Source organism: Microcaecilia unicolor, chromosome 6 (genome assembly GCF_901765095.1).
Source record: "Microcaecilia unicolor chromosome 6, aMicUni1.1, whole genome shotgun sequence".
In the NCBI taxonomy this organism is placed as follows: Eukaryota; Metazoa; Chordata; class Amphibia; order Gymnophiona; family Siphonopidae; genus Microcaecilia; species Microcaecilia unicolor.
The window spans coordinates 162,842,866-162,857,728 of record NC_044036.1 but is presented as its reverse complement, the minus strand read 5'-3'; positions in this window follow the sequence as shown (position 1 = coordinate 162,857,728).

Sequence of the window (14,863 nt, the reverse complement as noted above, 5' to 3'; positions counted from 1 at the left end):
AGAATAGCGCTGATCGCCGATTTTTCCTGGCACCTATTTTTCAGTCAAGTCCACCAGTAAAGTAACGTGGTCAACAGGACACATCCAAACACACCAGTTAGACGATAGTAGTTACAAACAGCTTATTCCATTAAATATATTGACTCAACAGTGCACTGTGTTTCGGACAGAGTGCCTGCCTCAGGAGTCTTTATGTAGACAAAAAGCCGAAAGATGACAACAAAAGCTTCACAAAGATGCTAACAGTGGATGCAATCTTTAAAAAAAAACTATAAATCCTCGACAATGTGATATCCTATATAATAAAACGCACCTCCAACATTCTGAAGCCGAGAAAGTGAAGCCTTCAAGCCTTGAAGCATTCCTGCAACGTTCCGGAACTACGTGTCGTCAATTGAGGAGATGGAGCCTTACAGAGCGCACGAATGCTTCAAGGCTTGAAGGCTTCACTTTCTCACACACACACACACACTCACTCTCTGTCTCTCACATACACTCTCTCACACACTCTCTCACTCACAGACTCACACACACACTCTGTCTCTCACACACTCTCTGTCTCTGACACAAACACACACACACACACACACACACACTCTCTGTCTGTCTGTCTGTCTGTCTGTCTCTCACTCATTCTCTCATTCTCTCTCACATACACACTCCATCTCTCACCCACACACTCTCTCTCAAACATACACACTCCGAGGAAAGGGGGGCATGGAACACGCTGAGGAGGAAAGGGAGGGGGGCATGGAACTCGGAGGGAAGGGGGGGCCAAGAACTCGGAGGGGAGGAGAGAGAGGGAGGGAGGAGAGGAGAGAGAGGGAGAGGCGAGAAGGAGGGAGGGAGGGGGGCCTGGAACTCGGAGGAGAGGGAGGGAGGGACGGAGGGGGTCATGGAACTCGGAACCCCACACACACACACTCATTCTCTGTCTCTCACATACACTCTCTCTCACACACACACACACACACACACACACACACACACACACTCTCTCACACACTCACTGTCACACACACATACACTCTCCACCTTATAATCGAAAGAGAAAAACGCCTAGATTTCGACCCAAATCGGGAGATAGACGTTTATCTCACAAAAACGAATAAATCGGTATAATCGAAAGCCGATTTTGGACGTTTTCAACTGCACTCCGTCGCGGATGCGGACAAAGTTGATGGGGGCGTGTCAGAGGTGTGGTGAAGGTGGAACTGGGGCGTGGTTATCGACCGAGGAGAGATGTACGCGTTAGGGCGATAATCGAAAAAATAAAGGCGTTTGTAGCGAACATTTAGGACACTTTTGTTGGACCCTTTTTTCACACGAACAGGTCCCAAAAAAGTGCTCTAAATGACCAGATGACCATCGGATGGAATCGGGGATGACCTCCCCTGACTCCCCCAGTGGTCACTAACCCCCTCCCACCACAAAAAAATGATGTTTCACAACTTTTTATTTTCACCATCAAATGTCATACCCACCTCCCTGGCAGCAGTATGCAGGTCCCTGGAGCAGTTGTTAGGGGGTGCAGTGGACTTCAGGCAGGTGGACCCAGGCCCATCCCCCCCTACCTGTTACAATTGTGCTGCTTAATGCTTATTAGTCGTCCAACCCCCCCCCAAACCCACTGTACCCATATGTAGGTGCCCCCCTTCACCCCTTAGGGCTATAATAATGGTGTAGACTTGTGGGCAGTGGGTTTTGAGGGGGATTTGGGGGGGCTCAACACACAAGGGAAGGGTGCTATGCAACTGGGAGCTCTTTTACCTTTTTTTTTTGTTTTTGTAAAAGTGCCCCCTAGGGTGCCCGGTTGGTGTCCTGGCATGTGAGGGGGACCAGTGCACTACGAATCCTGGCCCCTCCCACGAACAAATGCCTTGGATTTATTCGTTTTTTGAGCTGGGCGCTTTCATTTTCCATTATCGCTGAAAAACAAAAACGCCCAGCTCACAAATTGACGAATAAAACATGGACGTCTATTTTTTGCGCAAATACGGTTTGGTCCGCCCCTTCACGGACCCGTTCTTGGAGATAAACGCCCATGGAGATAGACGTTTTCGTTCGATTATGCCCCTCTCTGTCTCTCACACACACACTCTCTCTCTCTGACACAAACACACACACACTCTGTCTCTCTCTCACTCATTCACTCATTCTCTCTCTCACTCACACACACACTCCATCTCTCACACACACACTCTCTCTCTCTCTCTCTCAAACATACACACTCCAAGGAAAACCTTGCTAGCGCCCATTTCATTTGTGTCAGAAACGGGCCTGTTTTACTAGTATATCTATAATAGCTATACAGCCGTTAAAGTAAATGAGCTGATCTGCTCGATAGAGCATTTAAAAAGTGTACTTACTGGTGCCAAAAAGTAAATGGGTGTTTGTGTGCGTAGAGGTCCTGGCTCCTCCACTTCGGTGGTTGATTGTCACCTATTTTTCAGCACCATTTTCTGAATCTGACCCTAGGTGACTAACTTTGCTGCCCAATCATAAAATAGCTCCCTATCTGGATGTCATGTCCCCTACCTCAACGCAAGTGGCATCCTCGGGCTGCGTGGGGTCACATCGACACGCACACTTGACTGGCACAGCCCTGAGCCATGTGTGTGTAGTTCTTCTCTGGCTGCAGGCTCCTTGATTGCTTTGCTTCCATGCATCTGGGTCTGCTCTCTCTCTGCCTGGCTTCCAGGCTCCTTGATTGCTTTGCTTCCAGGCACCTGGGTCTGCTCTGTCTCTGCCTGTCTTCTCTCCTATTGGTCTTACGGTTCCTCCTTCCCCTGCTCTTGTCCTATGGCTGTGCTCCTTCTTCCTGCCGGTCCCTGCTGATGTCAGGCGCCAGCACTTTATCAGCTGAGCTCTTCCTGGACTCCATGCTTCGGCTTCTACTTTGGTAGGTGTTACTTGCTCAGTAGTTTACTTCTTCTCTACTTTGTCCCTCGTTGCTGACTTTGCCTGTACCTGGATTACTCTCTTGCCTGCTGCCTGCCTACTGACTTTACCTGTACCTGGATTACTCTCTTGACCTGCTGCCTGCCTATTGACTTTACCTGTGCCTAGATTACTCTCTTGCCTGCTGCCTGTCTACTGAACGTTAGAAGAATGGTCGAGGGTCTGGCAGTTAATAATTCAATAAATTCAACAATTGCACCAGTATATATTCCTATATCTTGTTAAATGTGTTTTATTTTTTTTATTTTTTATCTGCAGTGCTCAGTATTTTGCTATTGTGAAAACGGTAAAACACACTGAAGTGGCCTACAGGACTCTTCAACATTAGGGCGTTGTTCCAATAGCCATTCCCTATAACATGCTGCGCTCTCTTACAGGCATTTTTGATCACTGTAGTGGGGTACCTACGTTGTTTAAACTTGTTGGTCATCTGTCGGGCATGTTGTTTAAATGCACTATCTTCACTGCACACCCGCTTAATGCGAAGGAATTGACCCACCGGAATCCCGTTCTTCAGTGGTCTAGGATGACAGCTAGAGTAATGTAATAGAGTAGAGTAACGCCCTAATGTTGAAGAGTCCTGTAGGCCACTTCAGTGTGTTTTACCGTTTTCATCTACTGACACTGAAATTACCAAAATTATTCACAAACACTGGCCTATTCTGCAGCTCCATCCCCAGTTTAAGGATAGACCACGAATAGCATATAAAAGGGCAAGAAATATGAGTGAGTTTTTGTGTATATTTAGACACAGTTACTCCCAGTCAGGACATGAGGAATGGGTTCACAGAAGTTGTCAAAACTGCATTTGCTGCACATATGCGATGGATGTAAAATTTGTTATCAATCCAGCCACTGGCAAGCGGTTTGAATTGAAATCAAAGACAGATTGCAATACAGCTCAAGTAATTTATGCCATCTGCTGTCCGTGTTCTAAATGGTATTTTGGACAAACCAGAAGGAAAGTTAAACAACGAATAGGGGAACATCTTAGTAACATACGGTTAAATAAAACAGATGCACCGCTAGTAGCACATTGGTCCACTGAGGGACATCTGGAATCGGATTTAAAATACGTAGTTCTCACTCAGATTCAATTACGATGGGGGGGGGGGGGGGGTGACATAACAGCCTTATTAACACAACAAGAACAGAAATTCATATATCTATGGGATACGGTACAACCAAAAGGTCTCAATTCTCCCTAATTCTCTAAATTTTTCTGTTCATAATGCTTTTCTGTTTCTCAGGCAGTATATAAGAATTACTGGCAACATAATTGAACACAACAAGAGAAATTTTCTCCATCTAATGTCATTCCAGATCACTATATCATCTGCTGCATACCTGCTGCTCACTTGCCCATTGTGCAAGCGCCAGGCCTATACTGATTTTACAGATATGCAGATACCTGTGAGTACCTGCTTCTCTGAGTAGACGCTTTCTAAAAAAAATTTAAAACAAAAAATGAAAAGAAGCTTATCCTTGTATCAAAGAGATTATTCCCATATTTGCCTGACCAATATTCTGTATATTACGATGTGTTACCCAATATCATTACTTTTCTGTCTTCGATTTCAGAGGCAATCTCAGTCAGAAGAGGGGAGGGTAATGATAGCCCTGCCCCTGCCACCGGTCATCCAAAAGCTCTCACAGTTGGAGATTTGGTTCACCGGAAGTACTACATCCCTATTTACGTAGGACCCTTCCAAATTAGTCAAGTTACGAGATCACACTTCCTGGGTCCACCTAAAAGATATCCGCATCTATAAGGCTCCTGATTCAGACCCTTTCAAGCCACTTGATGATTCCAGACCCATCACCACAAATAAACCAGCCACCCCCATCAGTTCCACAGGTGCCATCACTGCAGCCGCCGCCACCACTACTGCTCCACCTGGTTCCTGTACCTGAGGTGTGCATCCCCTACTTACAAGCCAGGATTCAGCATATACTTGATTTGGTTGAGGACTTAATCACTCCTGATGCCCCTGACATTAAACATCTTCACCATCTTTACCATGAACTCTTTGATTTATACAGTCTTTTTGACTACCATTTTATGCTGATGGACTAAAACTTTCTGTCCTATAACAACTACAGATATTACTTTACAGGAAGAAATCACCTCACCTGAACGGAACATTGCCCATCAAAGCGAGCCCACCGCTGCACTTGCCATCTTTCCAGTGGAACCGGGTGACGCAAGTCCAACTTTTTGCTCTGAAACTCAGAGCACCCCACAAGAGGACACTGTACTCTGCACTCCAAAAACTGTGTTGGGACTTGTTGTACCTATATTATTTGTGACTTATCTACTATACATTTGAAAAGACTCACCGGTTTCTTCAGTGTACATAGTAATAATCACAGGAATCCACCCTAGGTACCCCAATAGTAGACTTACCCTGTTTTAATTGAAACCCTATATCTAATCATTACTTGCCCTTTTTAATTCTATTATTCCTGACAATACGAATCATTTGTTTTGTTTTATTCATTACACCTGCCTGGCTATTAAATGGCTGGTGCTCACTCTAATGAGCCTCTGAACGGTGCCTGTCCCACTCATCCCCTAAATTGGGACCCTGAAATTGATGATGATCCTGACTGGAGCCCTTTAACTAGATTCGATGTTTTGTGTTATCCTTTATTTGATACATGGGCTACTGGATCTAATAGGTCCGTGTTGGATAACTTTGAAATTTTCCAGGGATGTGGACAAATTAAAGTTGAACAGACCACACATGCAATAATCAGACCCTCCACCAGAGAAGCTGTATATTTTTGGTATGCCACTTATAACATTGTTCAAAGTGGGTGGCATCCTTGGTTCTTTGTCCAGAAAATTGGAAATAGATATGTTGAAATTTATAAACTTTGCATACGGATTGACAGGTGCCGTACCTCTATTATCACTATAGATGCTATAGGAGTGTCAAGAGGGGTACTTGATTAATTTAAAGCCAGAAATCATTGTTATATTTACATTCTCAATAATACTGACACTGATGATTCCATTATAAAGGCATTACAAGATCTTTTTGCCTTAGCAAAATTAGCTACTAAATCAGGTGTTGATACTGTTGTCTGGTACATTATTCCCTATGTTCAGAGGTTTGTCTTAAGCCTCCTTCTTACTACTCTTAGTACAAGACAAACTACATTTCCATCATAAATTTTGTGTAGGACTACTGCTATTTATTTTACATATTTTTACTTTTAATGCCTGTAATGCAAGTGTACCTCTTTTATTAAGGAAGATATTTATTCTGCTTATGCTGTTTAACTGAACTATCATACATTTCTTTTTAGTTTGTTACATTTTGCCAATTTGTACAGACAGGATTAGATTGTTTTATCTCCATTTTTAAACTGTTGTAACCTTCATCACTGGACCTCAAATAGTAACTAAGCAGACTGTTTTCTACTGTTGATGATTTCTTAATCATCAAGAGAGAAATGAATTAATTTGCTTAATTTTCTGTACAAAGGAAGAAGAAGAGTATGTTCCTATGTATTTTCCAAAAACACTATAATACAATAGTGCCTTCATATATGATCTAGATCTATTACACCCAGCAGTAAGATAATGGCAAAACTATTATCTTGCCCATAATTATAAACTTACTGCAGGTTAAACAGTGCAACACTTTTAATTATAATGCTCTTGAGTTTGCAGTAGTTATTCATTATTTGGCCAATATTAATCCTTTTTAAATACTAAAATGAAATATTTGTTCCCTATTAACACCGGTTTCAGCTATATTTATACAATCAAAGCTGATCATTAGTCAAACTTTGATTGAAAATTTTCTTTCCCCCGCCTTCCAACATCAGCTTTGTTAATTGCAATCATATACACTCAAATTTATTGATTCCATTGTATGATACCTAGACTTAATTGATCTTCTCATGTTTCCAAGTCTTGCTCTGCCCTAGAGGGGTAGTTCTAGGATAGTTAGGCTCCTTGGGTTGGTTATGATAAAAGGGGAAACCTAACACTGCATTTCATCCAGCATATAATTATATATCCACATGCTGACTCTTGCTATGGCCTTGTCCCTCACTATGTCAGAGCACCCCTGTCACCTCAACCCTATACATCCCCCCCACAGGACTCTAAGAGCCCTCTGGAAAGGACGGCCACACACACTAGTAGTCGTGTGTGCCGGCCCCCCTCTAGGGGGTCCGGCAAGAGGGGAATGTAGAAATATGCTAGCCCTTGCTCTCAGTGAAATACAGGCCAATGGCCCAGGCTAAGAGCTAAGCCTCTTGACATTCAAAAATCATCTCTGATACAAAATACATTTCACTGCAGCTCAAGCTGAAATGAGTTCCCAGAGAGCTAGGCCTGTAAGAATCAGAGATCACCTTTGACACAGTCATATTTCACTGTAGCAAGTGCTGAGCTGGCAAGGGAGGGGGCATTTGCCCTTGTCCACAATCCTGAGACTGGCACCTACAAGGCGTCATGAACAAGATTGTTGTGGTTATGTAGAGATAGTACTGGGTCAGCTGCACCCAGGGTGAGAACATCCAAAGGAGGGGGCTAGGGGAAAGTTTGGGGAACATGCAAAGTTATCTCACAAGATGTGCTCTGAGCATATCTTGTTTATACTTAGAGCTTGATAACATGTGAAGTCATTTTGATCAAACTTATAAGGGCCAAGAGCCCTGGTGACAAAGCTGGGGTCCATTGGAATCAATGGGATTGAAATAGTATATAAGGAACAGTCTGAGGGGTATTAAATCAGAAGAGAGCAGAAGTCTTCAGAAGGCTGGAGAGAGAGACATGTCGTGAACTGCTGCTCAAACCATACGAATACCTGATTTGCCTGTACTACTGTTGGTGAGATTGAAATAAACTATCTTCTTATATCCCAGCGAGTGCTTCTGATTATGGAGTTCATTAATTCCTGGACTGTGTAAGAGCAGTCTGGGGGAGTATGAGATCAGAATAGGTGGTGGGAACACGTAAATTAATTTACACTAGACATTGAGACCATATGACTCTTTAATCAGTAGTACCATTAACAGTTGGGGGTTGATGTATAAAATATGCGCAGATCGTCAGCGCCGGGTTCGTGTAGGCAGGGAGGTGCTTGAATAGAGATCTCTCCCGGTAAGCTTTGAGACTAATTTTAGTTGTATGTTATCATAAAAGTTACTAAAGTAAATATTTAGGTACGTGATATTAGGTAATAGTTTACTAATGACCATGTGTCTTTAGCTTTTCTTACAGTTTTCGGATACATTCCCTTGAAAAAGCCATAATGGAGAAAAGTGGCTCCACGTCAGGAATAGCGATGGAGTATTGATTTTAATCACAAATCACTATAGCACGGGGATAAACTAGTTTAGCAGCAGCGGATCAAGTTTCATCATAGAAATCACATAAACCAGTCAAGATAAGTGAACTCATTTACTTACTATCGATATCACATCTGACTGCAGCACAGTGGTGTGTTTTAAAGTGACAGGAAGGTAGGCAGAGTCAGTGCTGTGATGTTTGGTTGCAGTTTGCTAACTCCGTAACATTTGGTTATTAGGCACAATAGCAAAATACTGAGCACTGCAGATAAAAAATAAAAAAATAAAACTCACTTAACAAGATATAGGAATATATACTGGTGCAATTGTTGAATTTAGTTAAAATTTAATGCTAAGAAGTGTAGAGTGATGCACTAGGGGTGCGGAAACCCAAAAGAGTGATACTGGATAGGAGGGGAGAGATTAGTAAGCTCGACTCAGGAGAGAGACCTTGGGGTGTTGGCATCGGAGGATCTGAAGGTGAAGAAACAATGCAACAAGGCGACGGCCATGGCCAGGAGGATGCTAGGCTGCGTAGAGAAGGGCATAACCAGCAGAAGAAAGGAGGTGTTGATGCCCCTCTACAAGTCGTTGATGAGGCCCCACTTGGAGTATTGTGTTCAGTTTTGGAGGCCGTATCTTGCTAAAGATGTAAAAAGACTAGAAGCGGTGCAAAGAAAAGCTACGAAAATGGTATGAGATTTGCTTTGCAAACCGTACAAGGAGAGACTTGCTGACCTGAACATGTATACCTTGGAGGAAAGGAGAAACAGGGGTGATATGATACAGACGTTCAAATATTTGAAAGGTATTAATCCGCAAACGAATATTTTCCGGAGATGGGAAGGCGGTAGAACTAGAGGGCATGAATTGAGGTTGAAGGGGGGCAGACTCAGGACTAATGTCAGGAAATATTTTTTCACAGATAGGGTGGTAGATATGTGGAATGCCCTCCCGCGGGAGGTGGTGGAGATGAAAACGGTAATGGAATTCAAATATGCGTGGGATAAACACAAAGGAATCCTGTTTAGAAGGAATGATTCCGTGGAATCTTAGCGGAGATTGGGTGGCAATGCCAGTAATTGGGATACAAAATGGGAGCTGGGCAGACTTCTACGGTCTATGCCCTGATCGTGACTGAATAGATAGGGATGGGCTGGAGTGTACATTTTAAGGGGCTTCGATGTTAGCTTCAGAACTTAGTACAAGAACAGTACTGGGCAGACTTCTAAGGTCTGTGCCCTGAGAAAGGCAAGGACAAATCAAACTCAGGTATACATATAAAGATCACATACCATGTAAAATGAGTTTATCTTGTTGGGCAGACTGGATGGACCGTACAGGTCTTTATCAGCCGTCATTTACTATGGTACTATATGTTAGCAGGACAATTTGGGGGATCGAAGAGGTAAGCAGGTGGGATGTTTGGGGGCCTTGAGGGGAGAGGGCTAATAGTGTTTCTGCTCCAATGCAGAAGTGCAAGCTAACCCTTCTATGCCTACTCAGACCTGGTGGTAAATTTCTCACTTTCTGACCATCTGAAAACCTACTGTGCACTTCGCTGTATTGAGGAGGAATAGCTAATAGCCTCCATACCATTCATTTTAGTATGTTGTGCGATAATGTTTACCACACGTTAACCTTCATGCTGACCCTTGTTCTGCATCATGTAGCAAGTAAAATGCATGCAGACTTCTCACTAACCACACTCTTCTGTCTGAGGTAGCTTTCTGCATCATAGTTCAATTGTTTGTGCAAAATTATCAAAGCTGAATTCTTGAACAGCGTTAACAGAGATGTTTATGTTTAAGGCTACACATAAATATAACTCTCAAAGTAATTGGCAAAAGAAAACTCTCAAAAGAACACAACAGCTATAACTCTGTGAGGTGCATTCGTATTGTTTGAAAAGGTAAGGGGAAAAGCCTCTGATTCAAGCCTAACCTCCAACCCAATAGTTATAAGTTAATATCAAGGGTGGAGTTTTTATGTATATAAATGTTGGGTATATTTTTCGTCATAGGGACTAGCGAACAGGAAGTTTGTTCGTGAGTGATTACTTCTGGTTACAAACGCCTTGATACAGCACTTCTCTAGCGAAACTATGGCCAGAGCCAGTGTGCTGAACCAATGACTCACACATTTCCCTGCACTCGCACTTGAAAGCTAAGTTTGGATTTGATTCTTTCATGTTTTATTTGGATCCCTCATATACTCCGTGGAGATAACATTTATGTATATCAAAGGGTTTTTTGCCTATGACGAAAAATATACCCAACATTTATATACATAAAAACTCCACCCTTGTTATTAACTTATATCTATTGGGTTGGAGGTTGGGCTTGAATCAGAGGCTTTTTCCCTTACCCTTTCAAACACTACGAATGCACCTCACAGAGTTATAGTTGTTGTGTTCTTTTGAGAGTTTTCTTTTGCCAATTACTTTGAGAGTTATATTTATATGACTGGATTTGGTACTCTCTTCCCTTTCATTGGTGATATGTTTAAGGCTACAGTCATGTCCTGGAAGTGATGACTGGGGCAGAACACTACAGCGGAAGTGAAATTCTCTCCATGAATTTGCTGAGTTGGCCAGTACAAATAGTAGGAAGGTCCCATGGTACTGTAATTCTTAAATATAAGCTTTGTCAATCATCTTAAAAACTCATCACGTAAATCAGACTGGAAAAAACTATTAATATCGACCCCTAAATACATATGCAAAGATGCATTTTTGCCTGTCAACTAGTGGATTTGCCGTAGAGAAATTGTCAAGTGAGCAAATATCTCCTTAAAGCAATGTCGAGGTTCTTTTCATTGAAACTGTATAAAGTTCATCTTTAGGAAATCATTGATTTAACCTGCTTGTTCAAGTTCAGTTTACTTAACTTTTCTTGGCTTCTTGAGTGCAGTGAGATTAAGGAAAATGTCAGTGGTTTAAAAAGCTCATTAATTGAACAAACAGTTACAAGCTCATTGCTGATTCATAAAGCAAGGCACTCAGCCGGCTCCTTAAGCAGGAAGGATTGGGTTCTCTTTTCGTTACCTCTCTTGCGTGGAACTGATGACAAATACATCCATGGTTACTTTATCCCTATTTTAATATTCAGTCTTTTATTATCTACTCGAATTTTTTTGTGCTTTCAGTTTAATTCCTTTTGTTGTCCTTGTGCTAGTGAATTCTGTGCATAAATCCTTATGAGGTTCATTCATCCATTTAAAACCCAGAAAAGAAGACGAAGTGAAAAACTGTTTCTGGAAGGTTGGAGGCATAGATTTATTTATTTCATACAATCCTGCATTTGAAAAGAGGCTTCTCAGAGCCCCAATAAGGCTAATGAGTGCATATAATAAGGGGTTTTAGGCAGGACATTGCCCATGGGGTTAAATGGCTCAAACAAACACCTTTTTTCTCTCTATGCAAACATAAACTTATTTATTTGGTGCACTTTTCCAAGGTGTTGTAGAGCAGTGGTTCCCAAACCTGGGCCTGAAGGCACCCCAACCAGTCAGGTTTTCAGGATCCCCGCAATGAATATTCATGAGATAGGTTATATGCAGTGGAGGCAGTGCACGCAGAGCTCTCTTATGAATAGTCATTGTGGAGATCCTGAAAACCTGACTGGCTGGGGTGCCTCCAGGACCAGGTTTGGGAACCACTGCTGTAGAGTAATAGACCATTCAGTATTCAAACCAAAAACCAAGGAGAACACACTCCACAGAAAGCACACAATCAAACAGAAACAGCAAAGTGGACGATGGGTAGATCTTTTTCACAATAAAAGGACCCAAAATGGACAGTGTTTCGGCTCAAAGGCCTGCATCAGGGGTCAAATTATATCTGGAATAGATACAATACAGACTTTCTCATATACCACCATGTAGGTAATGAGAATCCAGTCTTTAAAAAGACTTTTAAAAGGGTAATGAGCTCAGAGACAAGACACTACATGGATTCTAAGAATGTTTGGCATGTAGCCGACCTTCTCACAGCAAACTCTCCCACCAAACTTCTAATGGTGGTATATGAGTTAAAAAATGTTTGCACTGTAAAATTACCGTTATTTGACCCCCCCCCCCCCCCAGGGTACCAGCTTACTGTTAATGACATCACAGTGATGTAGACTTTTGGCTGGAGAGCAGTGTTGGAGGCCTATCACAAGCTCCACTCAAAGCGACAAAGTCGCCAAACTCAGGAAAGCACTACAGACGATCTGGGACAGCCTGCCAAAGGGACCGATCAACAAGGCTGTTATGAACTTCCCAAAGTGACTCTGATGAAATTCAAAGCGGTTGTTGAGAAAACAACAAAAAACTCTAGGGGGTTACTTTTTCTTGTCTCACCTTGTATAAGATGCCACTTGCCTCTGTCAGTTTTGAATATCGTTATTCATCAAGTAGTCCCAAACTGCAAGGGATGGATTGAATTCCAATGACTTACTGATGACAATAAATTATCACAAATTCATAATTTATCTCTGTTACTATGTTTAAATTCAGGTTTGCCATGTGAATGCTTTTTAAATATATATTCAAAAGAGCTACATACTGAATGTTGTGTTTTACATATTTCTTTAAAAAAAAAGCAAAACAGCGAAGATGACTAACAAAAACAAAAATAATCCAAAATTAAAAACAAGAAAAGATCAAATTTGTATTTAAAAATGCAAGTACATAAAAAAATTTAAAAAAATGAAAAAGACGACACTTGTTTATAAAAAATCAAAACACTTTATTAACTAAAGGATAGCAGGGAGAAAGGGACTCGACACAGCTGTGTTTCGGCCGTGCAGGCCTGCGTCAGGAATCTATTCAAATGAAAACATATAAATAACATAAGATGAATAAAAGCATATAAATATAAAGAGACATTACAAATATGTAAAACATTCACCTATTGCAAGAGAGGTCATCAGATGAACATAAAACCAAAGTATGATGGTAGAATATTGACTAGACTGTCCTATTACATATCAGAACTAGTCATCCTTTAGTTAATAAAGTGTTTTGATTTTTTATAAACAGGTGTCGTCTTTTTCATTTTTTAAAATTTTTTTATGTATTTGTATTTTTAAATTTGATCTTTTCTTGTTTTTAATTTTGGATTATTTTTGTTTTTGTTAGTCATCTTTGCTATTTTGCTTTTTTAGTGTTTTTTTGCGAAGACTGGTTTCTTCTGTTTTTTGTATCACATATTTCTTTTCCATATTCACAATATTTCTTATGCTCTTTTTTGCTATAGGGATCAATATTTTCCAATTATTGGTATTTACCCAGCATTTCATGGTACCCTTCCATTCTTTCCTTCTCTCAGGACCTCATGACACTCCTTCTTGCATTACTAATACTAGAATTACTAGAGAGATCTAAATCCTACTGTCTGCCTGTTGCACTAGCATGTACCTTTTCATTTGTGCATGATGGCATTGCTTTTAATTAACATTAGCCAAATTGGCTGTAACAGTGACCTAAACCATGAGACTGCTCTTCATGCTGTGTGTTCCCTTGTTAAGAGCCAGTCTTTAAACACATGAAGTTGCTCTTCTTTCTTTGAGTAATATCTACAAATATGGAATTTTATCACATGCTTTGTGAAAAATGCTGCCTGTTTTTCTTCTTTTTCAGTAATATTTCTCCCCAGATTAATGGCATCCATTGTTATTACACCTTCTATCCTCCCTTAATATGAGTCTAATATTCCATCTTGCCTGACTTAGAAAGACTAGCAGGCTAATGTTTGAAAAAGAAGGGTCACAGGGTCGTCCAAATCGGTATAATTGAAAGCCGATTTTGGACGTCCCCAACTTCTTTCCATCGCAGGAATGGCGTACCAGAGGCGTAGCGAAGGCGGGACTTGGGTGTGCCTAACACATGGACATCCTCGACCCATAATGGAAAAAAAAAGAGTGTCCCTGATGAGCACTTGAACGACTTTACCTGGTCCTGTTTTTCTTACGCCCAAGGCACAAAAAGGTGGCTGAAATGACCAAATGACCACAGGAGAGAATTGGGGATGACCTCCCCTTACTCCCCCTGTGGTCACTAACCCCCTCCCACCCTCAAAAAACATCTTTAAAAATATTGATTGCCAGCCTCTACTCCAGACTCACATGTCATACTCAGGTCCATGACAGCAGTTTTAGTGGGTACAGTGCACTTCAGGCAGACGGACCCAGGCTCATACCCCTCCCTACCTGTTACATTTGTGGAGGAAACAGCGAGCCCTCCAAAACCCACCACAAACCCACTGTACCCACATCTAGGTGCCCCCCTTCACCCATAATCACAAATGAACTCACTTATTAGGAACTGGTTGACGGACAGACGCCAGAAGGTGGTGGTTAATGGAATTTGCTCGGAGGAGGGAAAGGTGAGTAGTGGAGTGCCTCAAGGATCGGTGCTGGGGCCGATTCTGTTCAATATATTTGTGAGTGACATTGCCAAAGGGTTAGAAGGTAAAGTTTGCCTATTTGCAGACGATACTAAGATTTGTAACAGAGTGGACACCCGGGAGGGAGTGGAAAACATGAAAAAGGATCTGCGGAAGCTAGAAGAATGGTCTAAGGTTTGGCAATTAAAATTCAATGCG